Below are 14,074 nucleotides of genomic sequence, written 5' to 3' on the forward strand. Positions count from 1 at the left end.
GCCGCGAGACGGCCGGAAATCACGTGTGTATGTGTGTGGGGGGAATATAATGTCCGTGGCACACATGCGTAAGGGGGTTGCGCGCGAGGGGGTTGAGCGCAGTTGGAACTCTCCTGACTGAGGGCCGACCGAGGGTGAAAAATCGATCGGCTCGCACTCCGGGCTGCTTCGCCGTCGTTCGCACAGATTACGTTGCTCGCAGCGAATTTGCCGGCGTTTGGCTCCCGTGAGGCTCATTTATGTACATTTTTACGTCGTATGTATACCACCTTTTTGCAACTAACAGCTCTAGAAACGTTCGAGGAAAAGCGGAAGTGACAGACAACCTAAATCTAAGAGAATCAGAAAAATAAGAAAAATGAGACCAAGATGGAGGGGAGAGGGAGAAGAGAGAGAGAGAGAGAAGAGTTAAGGGAAGGTTCTCATATAGAGACCTAAAAAGTAGCTCAACTTTGGGAATTTTTTTCAAGCGAATTGTGAGGGATATCAATAAGAGGTTTTTTGCTATAAACTTATTGTACTCTTAGTATACAAAATAAATTTTTTTCGAGGGAAGAAGTGGGTGCTTTTGATGGGCAGTAGCAGGTCCTGTGTGGCGTACTTGGCTCAATGGCGGAGGCTGCAGCTCCTGTAAAGATCATCAGAAATCGAAATTTCAAAAACGTGGTGAAATTAGATGAAATTTGTTGGAGGCCAAACCAACATTTGGTTAAAAAAGTTGAAAAGTGACAAAATAGCTGTTGTTTGAATTTTGAGGTCGATTTTTCACTTTTTTCGTTTTTGACTCGTAAAAAATTGTAATTATTTAAAAGTTTCACTTTTTAGTGGTTTGGCCTCCAACAAATTTCATCCAGTTTTATCACGTTTTTGAAATTTCGATTTCTAATGATTTTTACAGAAGCTACAGCCTCCGCCATTGAGCCAAGCACGCCGCGCAGGACCTGCTACTGCTCACCAAAAGCACCCACTTTTTTCCTCGAAATTCCTCGAAAAAAATTTATTTTGTATACTAAGAGTACAATAAATTTATAGCAAAACACCTCCTATTGATATCCCTTACAATCCGCTTGAAAAAATTCCCAAAGTTGAGCTACTTTTTAGGTCTGTATGAGAACCTTCCCTTAATATACTATATACTTATATACTTATGTCTCTTTAAATATTGGAAAGGTAGCGCTTGGGCCACTACTTACGTGTATTTTAGACCAGTATAAAAAACTATTGTACAAAATTGTTTTAATATATTCAATGAAAAATATAAAATAATTATGCATTTCAATATGGTGTTAATTTCCGGAAGAAGAATGTTTAGATGGACAATAAGTGTTCTCAGACAGCACGCATGTCCAAAATCATAATACTGTCTGAGTTTTTAACATTTCATATTTTTAAAACATGTTGATAACAGAAAATTGCGCCAAATGATAAAAAGAGATATATGATAAATGTTATTCAATAATGCTTATCACTAGAGATGTCGCCAAGAATGTCCAAGGTCTAAGCACGGACGAAAGTGTCAAATAGGCTTGCTCCTACTGGCTGTACTTTATATTTTTCTAATAAAAAAAAGCACGGGCAAATAACCGATTTAAGGTATATAATAATACTAACGTATAACGATAGAGCAGATCGTTGTTAAGTGGAAAAAACGGCTGACGGTGGGTAGCATTCGGGTAAAAAACCGGTTCCAGATCAAATCCGCGTGGCTCCGAAGTCGTCTCGAAGAACTCATCCGATTCAATCCGCTTAACACTTTAGATACGCCGTCGCGCGTCGGCGTGTATTTAACGGAAGCTGTAATTGAATCTGCTGCAGGCAGCTGTTGTCGTAAACTCGATTGCAATTCGAGTCCTCGCTTTGTATTACGCTCGCGGAGTTATTTTCCGACAACATCCGCTCGCGTCCCATTTCCGTCATAGGAAAACGATTTTATTCTCTAGTCCGGCCCGGCCGGTGCGGTGTTTTGTAATCTACATCCGCGCGACAATCCGCACGATTCGATGAAACAACGGAGTGACTGAAATGGAAAATGTACTCAACGATTTCTCTCCGAGAGAGAGAGAAAGAGAGAAAAAAAAGAATCGTACTTCAAACTGTTGCATGCACAGGCGCGAGAAAATATCTGCCTGCATTCTCGCGGCTGCGAAATGCAGGCAGAAGAGGAGGGCGACCGAGGGGAGGAGAGCAGCACGGAGAGCGAAAGGGACAAACACTTTCGTTCGAATCTTTGCAACGAAAGTATTATGCAACGCTGGTCTGCCCCGCGCCAGGCAAAACGCGGAAGAACTTTCTTCGGCTGCATTTACGCAATGCACACGCACTTGCAGTCTCCTTACCTGCTTGGCGCCGGGCTCTCGCGTATAAACCGTCGTAAACCGCTGTAAACCGCGCCTCGACCCGTCTGTCGCCACCACCGTAACTTCCGCAACTGAGGCATGAACCTCATACGTACCTACTTTATAATATTCTTTTGCTCCGTTAAGAGAGATTGTCCCTACTTCTACGGTGTTTAATTCTCGAATCTGCCCAGTTGCACTCGCGCGTAATAACAACTTCGTAATCTTTGATACGTCGTAAATAACATGCACACAACGCGCGAAACATATATCGCTCAGTTGTTGTTTTACCCATTTTTACCTTACGATGTACAATTGTGCTCACGATCAGTATGACCTACTTACAATTAGAGTTCCGGAACTTATAAAATTTTGTTTAAATAAAAAGGTATTTATTTTATTATGTGATCGAAAAAGAAAGAGAATGTTATACGATAAAAAAAAGCGGTTTACTTTGCAATTGCATGTTCGAGAACGCAGGCAATTTCCGAGATGTTTTTTTTTTAAGGAAACGTCGATTTAAAATTTTTATTTTTGTTGTTAATACGGGAGTACGTCTAGATTTCTGTAAATCGTAAAAATAATTTCTTTTATTAAACAATGACGCATTGCAGAAGAAATTTATTTTGCTGACCGAAGGGATAACAGTTCTCGTAAGTATTTGAAACAAAAATTAATTCTAATGTTATTTCAATTTTTAGTAATTTGCCCATGGAATAGACTAGAATTATTGAAGAAAGGTACGCGCGCCGCGTATTTATAAAACAATATTGAAATTCCATTTAAGGGGGGAACCTGAATTAGAACGCTAAAAAATTATTGCGTTCGTCTACAATCATGCAACCTGGAATAGGATTGCGGCTCGATGCATCCACATGAATCATACTTTTTCCGGGTTTATGCTCGATATAGTATAATTTAAACTCCTTTATATACGACCATTGCCCACCGAGCTGCACGCACGCACACTTTCTTATGCATAGTTAACACAAACGCGCGACAATTTGTTACTATTTTAAACGAGATTTTACTAACGCTTTGACTATGGCAAGTACCTCTAGCTTGTAACTCGTATAACGTCGCTCCGCAGGAGAAGTTTTACCGCTTGAGTAATAAATAGGGTGGAATGCACCGACTTTGTAATTTTTTTGCAAAAGAATTGCACCATATTATATCCATCAATTGACGCGTCCGTATATAACTCTGTTGCTGTATTTAATTTATATAAACGTAACACGGTTTGTCGCAAATATTCTTCAAACACATAAACGCTTCTTTTTCTTCTTCTTTGAATTGAAATTTTGTATTTGACTTCAATAGGAAGTGACAGCTCTATGAGAGACAGCTTTGCTATTAAAAACAAATGTACAGCAAATACGTCTATAAAAGTAAAGCAATTAGATGCAGCATATTTTCTGCAGATTTGTCATCATGCTTTTAAGCAATAGTTTATTCTCATATCTTGCGCACGTATTGGGGAATCACCTTGTCCCGTTTTTACTCTTCAATTTATATGTCGACTTGATAGCAACTTGCCGGCAAAATTGAAGACATTTTGTTATCTGGGTCATTACCGATAAGAAATTTATGAGTAACCGCGTATCGTTAAAAACAACTCGAGCAAGGCTAGAATATGAATGTTTATCAATATAGGTAATATTTAATTGCGTACGAAATTCTCCGAGTGCTATGTTTTCTTTTAATCCTACGCCGCGAAATCGCGTCTCTTTACGCTCTGACAAAGGAGATCCTATCTCAACGTATTGGTCTTCGCGCATAAGACACAAATCACTTCCGGTATTGATTAAAGCAACGATTATATGATTATTAATCGCAACCTCTTTACTACATTTTGTCTAAGTTACCTGCGTCGCACAGTGTGTCCCAAATCCTAAAAACCTGGCCAAAAGCTAAATTTTCAAATATTTAATAGAGTATTTAAATATAAAATTATATATTATCTCAAATGTTTAGTGAACAAATTTATGCAATAATTATTTTATGAATATGTATTGCAACTTTGAAATACGTCCTCGAAGCCGGTCAATTTTATGCACGCGTTCCATACTATATTTTACAATTAACTATGACATCTGCTGTCTCCCACCATGATAATATTCTATAAATTTTTATGTCCTTTAAATGATAACTTCATAAAATCTTATTCTAACATATATTATAAAGAAAATGCAATATGCTGTGGTTATTAACATTTATAATACATTCTTTAAACAGTAAAAATTTTATGAACGGATGATACGAATAAAATTGTCAACATAAAAATAGTAAAGGTTTTTGGGAACGTTTTTCCAATCTCGGAAGGGTAGAGAAATAAAGATTGAATTGATTTGAATACCATTAAAAAAATATATAAATATAAAATATTTATTTTTTGTATTTAATAAAAAAACTTTTTGAAATTCTTGCATTTTTGCTATATATATCCCATAGAAATGGGATAGCTCCATCAATTTCTCCTTCAGTTCTAACATTGTTAGGTCACTTACTCCTCGCACTTATGATGTCTGTCCCGAATGTATCTCACGTAATTAACGCGCGGTATAGTCTCTCACGGCTGCACCTTCTCACAGTGACGTTTTTCGCGGTCTTTCATTAACACTTGTTACTCCCGCCGAAAGGTTAAGTAATTAAAATAAGTAATACAATAAAAAAATTTTTTTTACGAACCAATCGCCTGATGCCATCACCATTTCCATTTTAGCAATTATATTGACTCAAAACTTTTGTGAAAATTTATATGTTAAGGCAAAAAACAGATTTATAGCAAAAAAAATTTTTTGAAAAGTCGAATTTTACTTATATGTAAGTCGTTTATATGGATTGTTTGGGATCCTCGAAAGAGATGTTTACTGTTCGCCAGTTGCAGGTAAACTAACGAATGCCGGCGGGTCCTGTGGTCTCACACTTCCCTCACCCTAAACTTTTTTTTTAAGAATCGTTATAGGAAACGCACTAAGTAATCGGACTTTTGGAAAATATTACATAGTCTAAAATGCCAAAGCCGCAAACGACTCATTATGGTTGCAGGGTTAAAGTAGAAAACATTGAATTCTTGTCTCATATTTATTTCGACAGAATTAATTTCTCAAATAAAACAGTGAACTTTGTGTGTATATTTGTAAATGTTTTTTTCTTGTTTTTTTGATACATATTCGGAAATTTTAATACATTTTAAATACTTTTTTTTAAGCAGGAAACAGTTAAAATAATGATTTCATAAACGACTTAGAATAAGAACTATATTGTATAATTATGTAATTACATGCATTTTATTTTTGTACCATTATTAAAGAAACAATTTACAATACTTTTCCGAATACTATTAAAATTTCTAATAAATGCCTATTTTCCTATAGTACATCTAATTGTAAGTTATATTCCAAAATTGCATTCTTATCACATATTACTCGTTACTTATTGTTAGTTGCAACATTTTCTTCGCGATATGAGATAATTTTGTTGCTACGAAAATGCAGTGATGATTTTGGTGCAACAGCAGAATTATTTTTTTTCGTGTAATTTTCCCAGTATACCTAAGTTTGCATTCCAATCAAAATTACATTCTTATATCACAAAATACTGTTCGTGACTTAATTCCAACTTTTTCCTTGCAATATGAGATAACATTGAAGTTACATATTTATTATCAGCTGTAAAAGTATTCTACGTATGAAAGAAATGTGTTTGTTTAAACACTAAAAAGAAAACCATCGCCAAGTGATAGAGAAATATACATAAAATATTTTAAGTATATATACATAAATAATTTTAGTAATTTTTTAAATAAATAAAATTATTTTCTTCTTTCGCGCTTATTATTAGTGAATTTTTTACGATAAATAATAATTAACATTCTCATCGCTGCATAATTAGGTTCTAGGTGTATTGTAAATGTATTGTAAATGATATATGTAGTGATGAATATGTTAATTATTATTTATCTATGAATAAAATCTATCTCTACACGTAAATCTCATTCTAAATAGGAAATACGCAAAATTAACGATTTGTAGTAACTGTGGTCTCTAAAATTTATAGCTCAGTCTGTGAACACTTGCCTAGTGCGCGTGCCAATCCCTGTCGTAAATGATACCGAATAATTAAGTCAAAAACTGTAAAAAAAAGGGATTGGAAAAGCATAAATACTATAAGAATCAGCAAGAAAACACAGCAACTGATCAAAAAACAGTCTTAGCCTGAGGGCGTTATTTTTATTTTACTTGTCAGTAAAAGTGTTAAAATGTACACATAAATAAAAAAATTTTAATGTTTGTTATTTAAAAAATTATTTAAAGAAATTTATTTATAGTAATTAACTGTTATTAGGCCATAAAGTTTAATTTATAACTTGCACGTTAATTATATGCTAATAAATTAAGAGACAAAAATTAATTAAGTAATAAAATTCGATATTAGCTGAACTGTGAAGATTAAAAGTAGATACGTGTTTTAAAACCTCGACGAAATGGCAGCCCGTCAGGAATATCCCTTGCCTCGAAGTGAAGATTAAAAGTGGATACGTGTTTTAGAACCTCGACGGAATGGCAGCCCATCAAGAGTATTCCTTGCCTCGAAACCCCCTCTACCTTACCGTTCGAATTCGGTGTTAAACTGTAGGTCCCATGTGCTGCATTGTGTGCAGCCTACGTGCGCACAAGCACGTATGATTTTGGGAGAGGCCTAGGGCCTAGGTCCGACTCGGACTGTTGCGCCATTGGAATGAAAAAAAAAAAAATAAACGTGTTTTAAAAACATATGAGAAATATATGCATTTATTTCACTTTAAACGTTTTTTAACGAAAAAGTGTAACGTATTACAGAATAAAAATCTCAATTATTCCACGCTAATAAAATTATCACGGAATTACCTAACAATGTATACTTTTTATTGCGATCAGTTCCTAAAATTTATAACTCAGTCAGTTTTCTATATATACAGTTTACTGTATACCTACCCTGTTGCGTTAATCGTAAAATGGATTTGTAGGAAACATGCGCGTATCTCTAACAATAAGTATATTTTCTTGTAGCTTAAAGAGTTTCAAGTATAAGTATCATGCACAAAATAAACTGCGTCTCATATTCACGAGAAAACATATTGAAGTATCTTCTGTTTTTAATTAGCTTGTAATGTCGAAATCTAGACCGAATAGGGAACACATATTTTTTATACATGGTCGTATGCACTTTTAGGCAAATATCCCTTTGAAAAAAAATTGAAAGCTAAATTATTTTTGTAACGTACAGAGTCATTTTTTATTTTAGTGCAGTGTTTTTGTAATTATTTTAAAAAACTTGTGATAATATTGTTGTTAAAATATACCGAAGTTTTAATTTGTTACAATTTAATATGCAAAAGCAAATATTTGTTTTAATTCAATTTTTTTTTTTTAAAGCGAATGCTTATAGAATTATGAAATATGTGAAAAGTATTAATATAAAAAATTTTAAAGAGGTATTTGTTTTTACAAAGTCGCACTCGTGGATCAGTTGATGGAACGATGCCACGCACTGAACTACTTATGCTTGCAATGCGATGACATTTTTTATTTTTTTTTCTTCTATTTATGTATAGTTATTTTTACATTTAGCTTATTGACATTTTACATTACTTATATTTTGCAAATGTCATATTTTTCTATTACTTTGAACATCTTATGTAGCTTTTTAATTTCAAGGTATTTTTTTATTATTTTAAGTTTTTGTCAACTAAACTAATAACGATAAACAGAATGGAAATATAATAAAATAAAGATTGAATACAATATAAGTATACATTCAACAATGATATTATGTAAATTATTACATCATATTTATTACATTTACTTTTTCATGTAGCAAGTAGGGGTGCGATATGTTTGTTTTCTGTTTCTGTAATCTCTGCCCATATATATATAATATATATATATATATATATATATATATATACATATACATACATATACATATACATATATATAAGAATAAGAAGAAGAAGAAGAATTGGAAAATAACATTGGTCAATAAAATGAGACTTTTTTTTGCTTTATGTTCTATTAAGTCATTTCTAGTAGATTTTTTTTACGCTGAAATTACGAATCTGGCCACAAAAATGGCGTATTACGTCAAGTTTTTAAAAAAATCTTTGTCAAAGGTTAAAATAGGCGTTTTTGATACTTTTGCATGAGTTATATCTTTCGACAGGGACGTGCTACAGAAAGGTGTAACAGCTCAAAATGAAGCTTAAGACTTATACTTTGTGGTAAAAATGCGAGAAGTCTCACGCACGCACACACACACACACAAAGGTATAAGCTTAACTATACAACTTCCACGTAATCACCTTGGATAATGCTAACCTTGGATCAATCTTAAAAAATTCTTTTTAAATAAAATCATAATGAGTAATAAAAGTGGTTATCGGTGCGTATTTAAAGATTGTGGTAGTGTTAGCATTGGGAAAATGTGATCAAAGGAAACTTTGTTCCGATTTCCGAAAGATTCAGAAAGGTACATACGTATTCATTATAACAAATACATAAATATACATAAATACATAAATACATAAGTACGTAAATACACATAAATACATAAATACATTAATACGTAAATAAATATCCTATTTGTATATTATGTAATAAAATACATAATAAATAAATACATTTGAAAAAACTAATACATAAATATATTAATACATTAATTTAAGACATAAATGCATTAATACATAAATAAATACATAAATACAGTAATAAATATGCTATTTGAATATTATGTAATGAGATACATAATAAATAAATAAATACATTAAAAAATGCAAAGATGCAAATTATGAATAGCAGCATGCAATAGAAAATAATTATATATCCTGTATATTTTATATAATAGTTATAGAGTATGCAAGAACCATTTTTTACCGGTCTAATGTTTTTAAATTTTAAAAAAACACTGTAAGGCCGACAGCTAGTAGGAAAGACTGGGGCTAGTTGGCGATAGGAGCAGGTAGACTAATCGTTAATAACTTCGCGTGGATGCGCGCCAGATCGCGCCAAAATTCACTATAGAAACAAGTATTCCTCCTTCTTCAACTGTAGGTACTAGATGCGGGGCCACAGTCGCATGTTATTATAGAATTATACGAGTTTATCGAAAAATTGTCTACGTAAGTAAATATTTTTTATCCAAGATTTTTTTGTTTTCAGTGTTATAGTACTATTTTAGAGTCTGTTTATTAGACAAGAGATTGAGACCAGTTTCGTTTAAATCCATAAATATTTAAAGGTTAGATAAAGGACTAAAATAAAAATAGTCGTTCGGGAGCTTGTTGGTTAACTACTTATTTGAGTTTAGTTGACTGGTCAACCAACGGTTAATTGGAATATTGGATCTCTTTCCATGTATGTTTTTGTTTCTAATGTAGAATTTTTTTGTTTTTAGAAAAATGATTTTATGTTTTGTTTAATAATAACTTATTTTAGATCAATAATATATTAAAAATTATTATTACTTTTTAACAAATGTGAGTTTTTTGTAATATAATTTGGACATTATTAATTTTTTTAAATTTTCTATTACATAAATTTCTGTTATTTTTTCAAAGCTACTAGTTTTACTAAAGAGATACCATAGTCAATTGTATTATTATAATGATTATCTTGTTAAAAATAATTAATTATAATAAAACAAATATTGTTCTATTTTATTACCGCTGTATTAAGCCAATAACATTTGCCCAACCGATTATACCATATGACTCATGACAAATGTGTGCGCACGTCTAATCGCAAATTTACTCGCATAAATTGTTTTTCAAACAAGAATTTAGATGAAAATAATTCAAAGTTCAACAATTTTTGTTTTTATTATTTTCAATAATTGTTTTACTTAATTCCGAATTTTTGTACTTTCTAAATACACGATAAATAATGTATTTTTAGTGAAATAATGTATTTCAGACAATAAAAAATAAGTTCCAGATCAAATTGTGTCGATCAGGCAAAGTGTCGAGTTTGCCCCGGCATTTTTCAACTTGAAAATTTGTCCTCGCGTCTATCACTATTCCTTTCCTGGAGGAAAAACTAAGCGACGTACAGCAAAATTTCCTTAAGTAATTTTGTACTTGAAGGAACACTCTTTAAATGCGTATTATTAATTTTGCTTGAAAATTCTAATTAATTGTTGAAAATTGCCGTTAAAAAAAACGTGTTGAGTTTGTCCCGGTCTCCCCTACATCTAACAAAGCCTAAACTAGGACGAATTGCTCGAATAAACGGATGAATATTATAAATATTATTAGAATATATGCGATAACCGAACGCGAGAACGGGTTTCAGCAGAAATTGGGCAGCTATCGGAAGTTCTTTTTTGTTATATACAATATAATGTTATAACAAAATTGTTACATAACAGCGCAATATATTTCTAATGATGTATAAGACAGTTTACAGTTCAGCAAAAATCTTGTTGACTGAACTATAATGCATAATTCCATGAGTATACGAGCCTATAAGTAAGTCTAACAGAAATGTCGGGTTAATTAATAAAACCGATCTTTCCGCTTGTGCACAAGATACTATTTCATGTCTCCTCATACACATTTTTCATAAATTTTTTAAGTTTCAGAGATCATCGTTTTGTCAACTTTTAACTTGTCAATTTTGCATATTTATCTGCATGTCACTAACTTGTACCAAAAACCGTAATGAATTGTAATCTAACGGATACACAGTCTTTTTTAATATCATTTCTGTAACAAGTATATTAGTATATTATAACAATTTGAAAAATACGGAGATCTTTTGAAATTCGCGAAAGATGGTTCATCTCCTTGATATATTAGTATCTCGCGGTCAGCAGCCGCGCCGGGGCATCGATGGAGATTGTTTAAAAACAATCTCGCAACCCGTGTTTTTTTTTTTTTAACTTTACTCCTACAACGCGACGTGGTACTCAAGTCAGCCTCACTCGACGAACAAAAACTAAAAGAAAACACGCATGCAAATAACGGAGAGAAGATTTTCCACGGATTATCCTAGCATAGGTCAGTCCCGGTTGCTTTCGAACACGATACTCGAGAGATCTTCGATCACGTCTAAAATTAAATTTAAATACACCGTCTTTTTCGTTCGATAACGAAATGCTGATGCGCAACGATACCTAGATCGCATTATCTGATTTAGTATAATTAAAAAAAATTCTTCGAAAGAATTAGCGTTTTCATTTCAGGCTGTATTATTTCGATCATACCAAGGGATCAAGACCATCTGTCCGAATTTGATAAGTACTACGATACACACATCGCTTTACAGATAATCGAAAGAACGCATTTACTTTTTTTCTAATTTCATTTATTCATACAAGGGATCGTATTTAGCCAGAAAACTACGGAAAATGATTATCCTCGCTCTTATGCTCGAAAGAAAGCCAATTCTTGCTGAATAGTATTATTATAATACTATGCAAAAATAAAACTATCGAATATCTATGATATTGGATACTTAAAAAATATTTCCACGATAAATTGACACCTTTTAAAGTCTCAACGATGTTATAATGCTTCAGAGAACAGAAGAAGATAAAAGAAAAATGCATATCAATTCACAAATAAAATAAAGTTAAACAAAATTTAAAATAAAAGCTTTTAAAGTTAATTTTAAGTTAGTAATTGAAGAATATTCTCTACTGACAGACTTTAGTAAAATAAAAGTAAGTAAAAGGGTAACTTTTCGTGGTGTTTTCCAATATGTCTATAAATTGTACCGCCTCGAGAGCGATTCTCGATAGTAATCCAATTGACAGAGCATTAGTTACATTACGTACATCGCGTACATCTATGTTAAAATTTCGCACTCAACAATGTAAATGTAATATAATAACATGTGTTATATTAGGTACTTTTAAGGCTGTTACTCTTCGACAGTTTTGAAGCTGTGAAGTTAACTTCGAACCTTCGAAGTTCAAGGTGTCTTTAAAACTCCGAAGCTTCAAAAAAGATAATTGCGGCATAAGCGACATAATTGCAACATTAGACATTTTATTCGGATTTCGTCATATAATTTTATAAATGTGTACCTATTGCGGTACTATTACTACTACATTAAATTAATATAATTGTACAATTTTGATTCTTCGAAGCTTCAAAGCTTCGATCTTCGAAAATTTTAATGTCGAAGCTTTAATGCTTGAATATCAAACGATTCTTCGAAACAAATCACCAGCCATTTAACATTTACATTGTTAAGTGCGAAATTATAACTTATAACATGGATGTAATGTCACTGATGCTCTATATATGTCGACTGGAAAATGGAAATCTTTCCAAAAATGAGCAGCAGTCATGACTTGTCGGCGTATATACGTTCGCCTCACGTGTTTTCGTAGAGTGTAGACACGTTTGTTCTCGCCGAATCGTGAGAATGCGCGAAGCGAGATATCGCGATACAACTACGCGCGTCGAAATTGCCATATATGCCAATTCGTTACATTCGAAAGCCAAACGTACCGTGTTACTCGTAACAATAACGCACGTATAACAATGTACGACTTTATCGAAAAATCAATATTGAAGTGAAAACCCAGAAATGATTCATATACGCATGCGATGTTCGATAAATACGAATCGTTCGTCGTATCGCGACGGGCATTATCTCTCTTGGAAGAAATTTGAAATATTTTTCATTTTCATATCGTGAAAGGATCTCTGACGGATGAGGGGCTTATTCAGAACGACCGGAAATCGAAGTATTATTTACTTCGCCGTCGCGAAGTTTTCAGAAGAGAGATCGTATCCTCCGTACTATGTCGTATTACCATGCCGATAGACATTACGACAGACATATCGGATCATATCCTGTTGTAAGCGCGTGTGTGACATACGCAATGCGCTCGTTTCTCCCGAAGAATTTTAAATCTCCTCGAATCTCTCTATTCGCGGAGGAAAAGATCTCTGAAATGTTTCGCCGCGACGACGGGGGGCACGTTAACGTTAGATCTGGTATGCTTTCAACAATCGACCTTCCAAGAACCCGTCCTATTTACACGCGTTCGCATTATTTCGGGCTCGCGATTTATGTAAAGCGATTATCTGCTGGTTACGAGACTATCGCGTCATAAGCGGCGTACAGGCAGATTCCATTTGTAAGAATTACATGCAGGTACATATATTGTTCAATGACGCGCGCGGTAACCTCAGTGGACACAGTGAGAATAGCATTCTTACTGTGATGCGAGGACCGCCGAGGACGTTTGAGGATACGTGGCCTTTATAGGTGGACCTTCGTCCTGATTCAAGCAATGCGCATCGCGTTTTACGTGTCTTCGCATATACGCTCTTCTCATTATTTGTTCTCATTCTCACTATTTTTATTTTTATTCTTATTTATGTGTATATGTTTATTTTCAGAATTATAACATATATGTACGAGTAGATATATAATGCGTAATAAATAAGTTTATTTACTTATAATATATTTGAATAATATATTATTATATATTAATAAATGTAATAATATATAATATAATGATAAGGATAAACAATGAGATTTCTATATTTATTAAACTAAAAAAATATATATATATATGATAACCCTAAAAATATATATACGCGTACACAGAAAAAAAGGAACGTTTTTAATTTAGAGAATATCTTTATTTTTTATGTAAATCTTAAAATAAGATTATACAGCGTTAAACAAAAATAAATTATTTGCATCAAAACGTTATATGTATAGGTATATAATTTA

The sequence above is a fragment of the Temnothorax curvispinosus genome, unplaced genomic scaffold (genome assembly GCF_003070985.1).
Source record: "Temnothorax curvispinosus isolate PA1 unplaced genomic scaffold, ASM307098v1 QBEX01008703.1, whole genome shotgun sequence".
Lineage (NCBI taxonomy): Eukaryota > Metazoa > Arthropoda > Insecta > Hymenoptera > Formicidae > Temnothorax > Temnothorax curvispinosus.